Here is a 10,400-nt window from a genome sequence, read left to right as displayed (position 1 = left end):
TGGCTTCGTGCTGGGCCTTCGTCCGGCAGGCCTCGTCCGATGCTTATTCGTACGATACGCTTCCGATTAATTTCCCGGTTCCGGAATTCATTTCCGATACGAACAATATTTAATATTTCCGATTCCGGAATTAATTTCCGTTTCGAACAAATATTTAATATTTCCGTTTCCGGAACTATTTTCCGATTCCGATAATATTTCCGATTCTGACAATATTTCCGTTTCCGGCAATATTTCCGATTCCGGCAATATTTCCATTTCCGATAATATTTTCCGATACGTACCATGTTTCCGTTTCCGGCAACATCTACGACTTGGATAATATTTATATTTCCGATACGATCCATATTTCAGTTTCCGGCAATATCATCGTTTCCGGAGTATTCATTTCTTGCTTGTGACGATCTCAGCTCCCACTGAAACCAAGATCCGTCGATTCCGAATATCCATAGATAGAGTATTTAATGCCATTAAATAGTTGATCCGTTTACGTACTATTTGTGTGACCCTACGGGTTCAGTCAAGAGTAAGCTGTGGATTAATATCATTAATTCCACTTGAACTGAAGCGGCCTCTAGCTAGGCATTCAGCTCACTTGATCTCACTGAATTATTAACTTGTTAATTAATACTGAACCGCATTTATTAGACTTAACATAGAATGCATACTTGGACCAAGGGCATTATTTCCTTCAGTCTCCCACTTGTCCTTAGGGACAAGTGTGCATTTCCTAATTCCTTTGTCGCTCGATGCTTGCTCTTGAACATAAGGTAAGCGTTGTCATCCTTATTATGTCCAGAGGTGTTTCTCGGTTTCAGAGTTCAACTGATCAAATAAACAGATAATCATAGCCTATGATTCATCCGAGCACGGCCATGCATTTCACAGTTTCTAGCTCTCCGATTGGCCTTGTACAACTTTTAAGCATCTCATCCCGATTTATGGGAGGACAATCCCAATCTTGCGATCTTGAGATTAGACTTCGTTTGATAGGTGATTACCTGAGCGTTGCCTTTATAGCCTCCTTTTACGGTGCGACGGTTGGTCAACGTCAAAGCAACGAGTTCTCAAACAAGTAATCTCAAATCACTCAGGTATTGAGGATTTAGTGTCTAATAATTTTAATGAAATTTACTTATGACAGATTTTCATCTCTTACATTAAAGTTTCATAGGTCTTGTCCGATACTAGTCTTCCCAAAGTAAGTATCTATGCAAATGATTATGACATTGCCATGTCCACATAGTTCAAGAAACAGAACTACTAGTCATCTTGCATTCTAGTCGTCTAACGTTTTCTATGCGTCCAATTTTATAGAAAACTCCGACCAGGGACCATTCTCAACTTTTGACATTCAAGTTCACTTGATAGACATTTCTTAGTCACAGGACTGGTCCTGACAGTCTATCTTGAATATTTCGTCAAATTGAAGGACTCATCATTTAATACTAAAACAAGATTAAATGGAATATGAAAATACATTTCATGTATGATAAATGTTCAACCCCAATGTTTTACAACCATGGGCCTTAAACCCATCTTTAAAACAGTTCATGGAATTTCAAAGCTATGTTTGATTTCCAGTGCTACAATGTGAGTGTTGCTTCTCACTTGTTGCATAGGTTTAGTTATCATGCTTTGCCAATCTTCATATCCTTTTCATCGAATGATTTTCGAGATATGATGATAAGATCTTTTGAGTTTGTTTATTATGTGATCTAGTCTTTCTTACTTAAATAGTGGTTCTACGCATTTTGCAATGAAGAACCATCAAGGTAGCAGACATGTTATCCACCCAAGTTCAATGAAGAACTCTTTAATATAAACAACTCTATTTTATTGCTTCTTAGGCAATAAGTACTTTTACTTCAACTGTATAGGTTGCTAGTGATGCTTTGTTTGGATTTACTTATCCAAGCAGTTCACAGATATGCGGAAGACTTTCCAACTATATCTTAGAACTTTAGAAATTTAATTTCCCACGCAACAACTCATGGTCTTCAATCCATGTTGCCATTTCAAATCACGATGCTCTATGGCTCGTCTTTGTCAATGGTTAACTCCATAGGGTCTTGCTTGATCCTTTGTCAGTGTTTATGTGTGTAGCATCAATATTTAGCACATCTTTATTTCCTTGAATCAAGAACTATTCCTATGTACCCTTTTAAGTACCATAAGTATTCTTGATCTCAATCTAGTTGATCTTTACTTAGATCAATAGAGATTGGTATATGTTCGTCATGCCTAAAGTCATACGATACATTTTTGGCGATCCTCATATTATATCATACATGATAAATTCTTTTGCAGAATAATTCTCAATTGAATTGTAACTTTAGCTCATTCAATTTCAGTAGATACTGAATCCAGCTAAATTCTTTGACATATAATATAGGTTAAGAATCTCACTTAGATCCTTTGATGTTTTAACTTAGTAAATGCTTATACATAGTTCAAACATTCTTTTACTTAGATTTATTCACATGGGTCGAATATCTCCAATGGAGTATTTCGTGTTTGATTTAGTAAATGCCATTACTTAATCCAAAACAATATTATAAGATCTTTGTAAATAGATCTTAGTACCCAGTATGTACCACTAGTGGAAAATGACTCATTTGCATCGCACATTTAAGGTCATTTGCGTCGCACATTGCGCGACACAAAAGGTCGCGACGCAAATGACTAAAAGTCATGCGTCGCACAAAAGTGCGACGCAAATAACTCTCATTTGCCACGCACATTAGCTTAATGTGCGTGGCAAATGATCTTTTGGCGCCAAAAAAAATAAGTCATTTGTGTCGCACATTAAGCTAATGTGCGACGCAAATGACTTTGAATTTTGTAAAAAAAATAGGTTTCATTTTAATATATACATATATATATATATATATATATATATATATATTAAAATGAAACCTATTATATAGTGAGTTCAGCAAGGCAACGAGCAACAGAGCAAAAATGTAAGTTCTGAATACGACACACCAGTACGTTTTAGAGATGGAAAAGGCTTCCAAGTGGCTGAAAGTAGCACCAAACACTTGTAACATACACAATATATTCTTTTGGGGAACAGGCAAACCGCCACATATGGCTGTCTTAACTCATTCGATACAAGCATAACTGTATAATCACCTTGACTCATACTCTAGTGTTAAGTGTTAACGGAATAACTGATCTAGGCAAGAACCTAGAATCAAAATTAATCACTTCAACAAGAAAGCAATCATGTAACCATGTAGACAAACTGAAAATAAAAGACAAAAAGAAGAGCAGCTGCAGCTCAGTCCTAGAATAATCAGCTGCAGCTCCTAGAATGGAAAGAAGAGCAGCCATCTCAGCAATCTCCTTCTTGCTACGAGTCCCAACAGCAATAGCAGCTCCAACTATAGCACCTGCACCTGCAGCATTAACCTGCATAAGAAGACCTACTCAATTCGTATTGGATCAAGGGTCTCCAACTATTTTCAGTGTAGGCATATGCAGACATGCAGTACAGAATGCGCAGCTAATAAAATGAACAAGTAACAATAAGGAGTACTCCGTAATGTTAAGACTTAAGAGCATCTGAAATATTCTAAGGAGGCGGATCAGCAGGACAACTGATTGCCTAGCTTTCACTAATTTGTTAAAAGTTGCTGCCTTGCAGCTAAACAGACAATAATTCACGGTTAAGTGTCTTGATCACCCCCATGTAGATATTCACGGTTCTTATCTTTTAATGTTACAATCAATCCATTTTGGGACTTATCACTCGAGACACGGATGTAATTACCAACAAACTCAACCTCATAAGTTAGGGAACTCTTTGGGTGGGTGGGTTGGGTTGTGGACGAAGTGATTTATCCTACGAAGAAACTCACATCTGAAAAATCAGATGTCCTAAACAGCTCTCCTAAGGCAAGCAGGTCATACATAAACGCTTCCAGAACAATAATAGTTCACAAAGAATATAAATAATGAACTTCAAAGTATAGAAATATTAAATCTATGCATATCATAAACAATTCAACAACAATTTTTTTTGACTTCAGTTGCTTGGTACAATTTCTTTCAGAAGAAACTTATTCTGGTTTAAGATCCAAAAAGAAAAATTATAGTTACTAATCACAAGATAGCAATGGCTAATTACCTGATTCAGTACATGTTTATGGGTTTCATACTCAGCTGCAACAAATGCAAACACCTGCAGCAAAAATTACAGAAGCGCAAAAATCAAATTGAATTCAATTACCCCCCTTTTCTCCTTTGAATCCAATTGCACAAAAATCAGCAGTTCAGAGGAACCAAATTACGAAAATGCATGAGTAATTACATGAAATAAATCAATCAGATTAATCTAATTAAAAGATGAAGAAATTACGTTGTGCCCATCTTCTAAGAGGATGCGAGGGAGGGCGAGAGGTTCTGGGTTGTCGAGCAAGGCTGCACAAGCCAGGAAAGCGCGCGGGATCGCGCAAGTGTTGCGGGGATGCTTCGTAGTTACCCTGCTTCGTGCTGGTGGCTGGCTGGGGTGCTGGGGCCGCTGACGAAGAGAGATGAAAGAGCAGGCCGGTGGTCGACGGTGAGGGTATAAGCGATTACGCCGGCGCTGCAAGGGTTGATTGGCTGGGTTTTGCGTCACCGCCCAATTGATTTGGGGGTTTTCTGGTGCTGGGTTTTGTTTTTTCAATCCCGCACTATCTCTTTTGGGGTTTTTTGGTTTTATATTTCGAGATCGAGATGAAGATAGGTTGGTTAGAGGAGATTTCAGGTGAAGTCGCCGTTGAAAATGGAGTTTCTAGGAAGAGGATGAGAGAGAAAGTGAGGAGTTGAGCGGCGAAATTAATGTAGGGTTCTATCATATCTGAAATAATGTTGGAGGAATATGGCAGGCACTGCGTCGCACATTTGTTAATCTGCGAGGCAAATGACTTTGGGATTCCCCCAGAGTCATTTGCGTCGCAGATTAACAAATGTGCGACGCACTTGATTGAGTTATTTGCCTCGCAGCTTTGTTAATCTGCGACGCAAATGACTCTGGGGGGCATCTTAGAGTCATTTGCCTCGCAGTTTAACAAAGTTGCGACGCAAATGACTAAATTTTATTCTAAAATTTGTCATTTGCGTCACATGTTCAGAATGGCGTGGCAAATGCGGGGATGCAAATAAGCGTTTTTCTACTAGTGTACTAAGTTTCGCCTTGGTCCATCATTGATGAATAATCTCAAATCTAAGTATTTAGCATTTGAATGTTATTTCACAATAGAGATATATGTGTGTGATACACATAGGACCAATTAAGTTTTATGTACTCCCACTAAACTTCTTATATATCTATAAGAATCATGTACATTTTATGAAACTAAAATACTTATTAGCTTCACTAAAATACATTTCTAATTCCCAATTGCTTGCTTAAATCTGTACTTAGATTTTATAAACTAGCTTTTCTTTTCAAGCATTTATTTAGATCCACAAATCCTATGACATACCATGTACATAGTTTCTTCCAACATTTGACTGAGGAAGATATTTTGTCATCCAATTGCCATATGTACCAATATGCAATCATTGCTTGAATTATAGACTTAAGCATTATGATTTTGCATGAGGTTTCAACACAATCCACATCGTGAATTTGCTTGTAACCTTTAGCAACTAATCTAGCTTTGTGTGTGAACACAATTTCATGTTTGATGGTTTTTATCCTTAAAACAAACTTTGCAACCAATAGGTGTGAAACTATTCTTGCAAATCAACAAAATTTCAATTTTGTCATCAAAACATTGAGTATGTTTTATGGCCTCTAACCATTTAAAACATTTGAGTCTATATATGGCCTCTAACCATTTTAGGGAATCTGGGATTCGTCATAGCTTTCTTACAAGTCACAAACTCATTAATCTACATGATAATAGTTTGACTGCAAGTTGTAGGTTTCTTCACTATCTAATAGAAGAATTGCATAGTTTCAGTGACCTGAACTCCATGTTTCTTCACTATCTAATAGAAGAATCTCATAGTTTCAGTGACTTGAACTCTATGCCTACAAGGGTATAGAACATCAAACAACAGAATATCAATAGCCACTTAAAAGTCCTTTGAATATTCTGTTCTCCTTGAAGCACTTGTAAAGTCTTCTAAGAGATGTCTATTCTTTAAAGCCACTTCTAAAGTCCTTAAAGAATATGTGTTCGGATTTTCTAAAGAACTTCGAAAAGCCTCCGGAATGTCCGTTTATGTTTGTTGTTCGCCTCGGAGACTTTCGAGGTCTATTTTCTCCCACTTGTCATTTTGGAAACGAATCTCCAAAAGGACATTATTTCGAGCAAACAAACATTATGTTCTCAAAAATTCGTGGTAGAAACAATACCCTTGTGTCTCATTTGAATAAATCACAATGAAACATATATCTATACTTGGGCCTTAGTTTGTTGAATAAAAAACACTAAGCTCCCACTGAGTTTAGGAACTCTTTAGATATATTATGAAAAGATATTCTGAAATTACTTTTCAATAGCTTTGACGAATTTGGTTTAGTTTGGTGGTAGTTGAGCATTTTGTTTTAGAAATTATAGGAAAAGTCTTTATGATTCATCATTGATCGAATCAAGTACTAATTGACTTCGATCATTCCACTTAGACATGCCATATCTTATGGAGCTAGATTGTGAAATTACAACACACAATCATTGATGATCATATTTGGTCTCAAGTAATCATCAACATGATCTAACCTAGATGTTTATGATTTGAAGGCAGGGAAAGGGGATTGAACAAAGATCATTGACATTATATTATGTTTTTCCCCTTGGTCATATATAACTTGGTTGATTGTTCGGGTTTCATGGTTCGACGGAGTTGGATTTTCAGCATTATCACGCCGACGCATATAGTTCACATTTGCTCCCCAAGTTGGACCTTACTCTCACTTTTTCCCAAATTATATCCTACCCTTCCTTTCCACCTAGCCCCGTTACAAGCTTACTATAAAGACCTCTTGATCGGCATGTTTGTTTTGTGAATAAGCGAAAATTGTTTCTTGCTATTGTCATCTTACCCCGCGTTGCATCATATATTCATATTCTACAAAGTATGCGGCGAAGACTAGCTTGATTGAGAACGGTTTGTGGCTAAGATTGGTTGTTTCAATTGTGGATCATGATGCTTTGTGGTTCTATTTGTATCCGAGCTAAATTTCTGTCTTAATAACTTTGTTTGATTGTTTGCCCGAGAGTTGAGTAGGTTTGTTCAAGTTCAATGAAAGTCATGTGCGTCTCATTTCTCTGTTTTCGGTCTAGTGTTTCTTGGGGACAAGCAACAGTTTAGCTTGGGGGAATTTGATGAATCATATTTATATAGGGTATTCTAGGCTCATTTAGGTTGCATTTCTAGGCATTCGTCTCATTTTAGTTGCATTTAGAGTCATAATTGCATAAGTCGTCGTTATTGTACTCTATTACGCTCCGTTTGTGTTTTCTTTGATATTTCAGGTGATTTTACAATCATTTGGGTGCTTTCGGAGTGTTTGGAGGTGGAACGAATGATCACCGGATGGTTTGAGTCGGAGACGAAGTGTTTGATCGGAGAATTGAGTTTTCCGGGGATGATTAACTCGATATATCGCTTGTGCATAGCTCGCAAGACCCCTCGTTGGCTCGCAAGACATCTATCGTAGGCTCGCTACATTTATCATTGGCTCGCAAGATCCCTCGTTGGCTCGCAAGATCCCTCGTTGGCTCGCAAGACATTTATCGTAGGCTCGCTACATTTATCGTTGGCTCGCTACATCCATCGTCGTGCCTCATCGCTTCATGGTTGCTTGCTTCACTAGGCCAGCGAGGGATGGCTCGCTAGCTCCCTCGCTGCCTCGTTGCTCGTCGCCTTGGCCTGCTATGCATCTCACTAGGCCAGCGAGGGATGGCTCGCTAGCTCCCTCGCTGCCTCGTTGCTCGTCGTCTTGTCTTGCTGCACTTCACTAGGCCAGCGAGGGATGGCTCGCTAGCTCCCTCGCTGCCTATAGCTTCGTCGTCTTGTCTTGCTGCACTTCACTAGGCCAGCGAGGGATGGCTCGCTAGCTCCCTCGCTGCCTATAGCTTCGTCGCTTGGCTTGCTACACACACGCGCAGGGCAGCGAGGGATGGCTCGCTAGCTCCCTCGCTGCTCTACCTTCTTGCTAGTCGCTCATCATGATGCCAGCGAGGGATGGTGCGCGAGATCCCTCGCTGCCCATGCCTCGCCATCTATCTTCCCGTGTGCGCGGCTCGTGCTCGGGTTTGGCTGCCACATCATCGCTCCATCGATCAATCATCGACGACTTTTATTTTTATTTTCATATTTATTTAATTTTTTTTATTTTAGAAAATAGGAGCATATAAATACTCAAGGGAACTAATTAATTTCCCTCATGTTATTTTCTGAGAATTCTTAAAAACGCTCGGTTTTATTTCTCTCTCTACACATTATTGAGCCCTAGTTCATTCCATTCAATAAATCAATATAGAGGTATTTTTCATAATTTCTTTTGCTTTAATTTATTATTATTGTTTTCGTTCCTTAGTTTAATTTTTCCTTTGATTATGAAATTCATGTTTATTATTTCTATCATGTTTATTAATTCAATTATGAGCGAGTAGTCGTACTCTAGGGCTAAGTAAGGGAAGCCATGTTTATACCATGATTATTATGCATAAAGTTCGTTAATTTATAGATTATTGCTTGAGTATTCCGATTGATTTGTTTTAATTGTTGATTCATGTTATCGGCCAGTTTCATGAATTGATTATCTAGCTAATAGGAATTAGAATCGAAAGATCGTATTTTTAGAGGCTTAGTGCAATCGGCAATTCTGATTATGTTAGCGACCGTACTGCATATGTTGAATTGAAAGTGTTAAGACCCGACCGTAGGATTAACATGTACTTTAATTACTCGGCTTAGTTTATTCATTTATGGATTGATTTGTGTTCTTGGATTGGTATAAGCATGGTGAACCGAACAGACGCCCTAGACCTTTTAATTCATTGATAAGTTCACATTTACATTGTTGCTTTAGCTTCATTAGTTAATAATATCCAAAATCAACTTTCGTTATTGAAATAGTTCGTATAATTGGGCAAAAACTAATAGAACTTGTCTCCCTGTGGGATCGACCCGTATTTGCTAAGTATCTGCTAACAACAGACACCGTGCACTTGCGGTATCACTTTTTAATTCATCAAGTTTTTGGCGCCGTTGCCGGGGAGACGGCTAGATTCTATTAGTTTTAGTTTGATTATTTGAACTGTTTCCATTGTCTCATTGGAACTCTCAGTTCCAATTGAGGCAAATCTCACTGCGTTTTCTTTCGTTGTTGTTTATGCCCAGGTCTGCCAGAACGGGTACCTTGGTTCCTCCCGATCCCGATCTTGGAAAGACCCTTCGTCAACTAAAAAAGCAACAGAAAAAGAAGAAGCAGTCAGGGTCCCAAGACTCACAGACTCCACCGAGTCACACGATGTCTAAATCCCTGAAATCATATGGGGTTCCTTCCTCGAATAGTGTTCCGACTGGGCTCACAATGCCAACTATTGATGCAGTCAACTTTGAGATCAAGCCCGCTCTAATCTCCATGGTCTCACAAAGTCAATTTGGTGGCCATCCATCTGAGGAACCCACCAACCATTTGCAGAGGTTCAACCAACTGTGTGGTACTATCAAGCATCAAGGGGTCACTCAAGACCAATTGAAAGTCATGTTGTTTGGTTTTAGCCTTCGTGATAAGGCTCAAACATGGTTGAATGATGTCAAGGAGACAGAGTGGAGTGCTATTTCACAGGCCTTTCTAGAAGAATTCTTTCCACCCACCAAGACTGCTGAAATAAGGCATAAGCTGACTACATTCACTCAAGAACCTGGTGAATCACTTCGAGAAGCCTGGGATAGATTTAAGGCTTTGCAGCGGTCGTGTCCGCATCACAACATTGAAAAATGGTTCTTGGTTCAGATTTTCTACCATGGTTTGCAAGATGAAACAAAGAACACGGTTGATTCTGCTGCTGGGGGTGTTTTTCTTGACAAAGAAGTGGATGCAGGTTATGATTTTCTTGCCAATTTAGCTGCCAACCATTACAGCACCACCAGATCCACATCTAAGAAGGGAAAATTGGATGTCGATGCTTATGCTCTATTGTCCTCACAAGTGGCAGCCTTGAACCTGAAGATCAATTCTTTGAAGGCTCCTCAGTCTAGTACTCCCCCAATGAGTATTAATGCTATGTCTAGTGTAGCTCCAGTGACAACTTCTTACTGCGAAGTATGTGGAATCCAAGGTCACTTTGGTCATGAGTGCTCTTATAGTTTACAGGATACTACGCAATTGGAGCAAGTGAATGCTTTTCAACAGAGACAACCCAATGACCCATACTCCAATTCAT

At 38.8% G+C, this 10,400-nt stretch overlaps 1 non-coding gene across 1 annotated transcript; it reads right to left on the bottom strand.

Moving 5' to 3' along the window:
- Positions 1–9,842: 9,842 nt before the first annotated feature.
- LOC130468336 (small nucleolar RNA R71) lies at positions 9,843–9,948 on the bottom strand. The gene has a single exon (XR_008928727.1). It is a non-coding gene; the product is annotated as a small nucleolar RNA R71 (small nucleolar RNA).
- Positions 9,949–10,400: the final 452 nt, after the last annotated feature.

Source organism: Spinacia oleracea, chromosome 2 (genome assembly GCF_020520425.1).
Source record: "Spinacia oleracea cultivar Varoflay chromosome 2, BTI_SOV_V1, whole genome shotgun sequence".
Taxonomy (NCBI): Eukaryota; Viridiplantae; Streptophyta; class Magnoliopsida; order Caryophyllales; family Amaranthaceae; genus Spinacia; species Spinacia oleracea.
The sequence above is the reverse complement of the archived record's forward strand: the minus strand, read 5'-3'. Positions and strand labels throughout refer to the sequence as shown.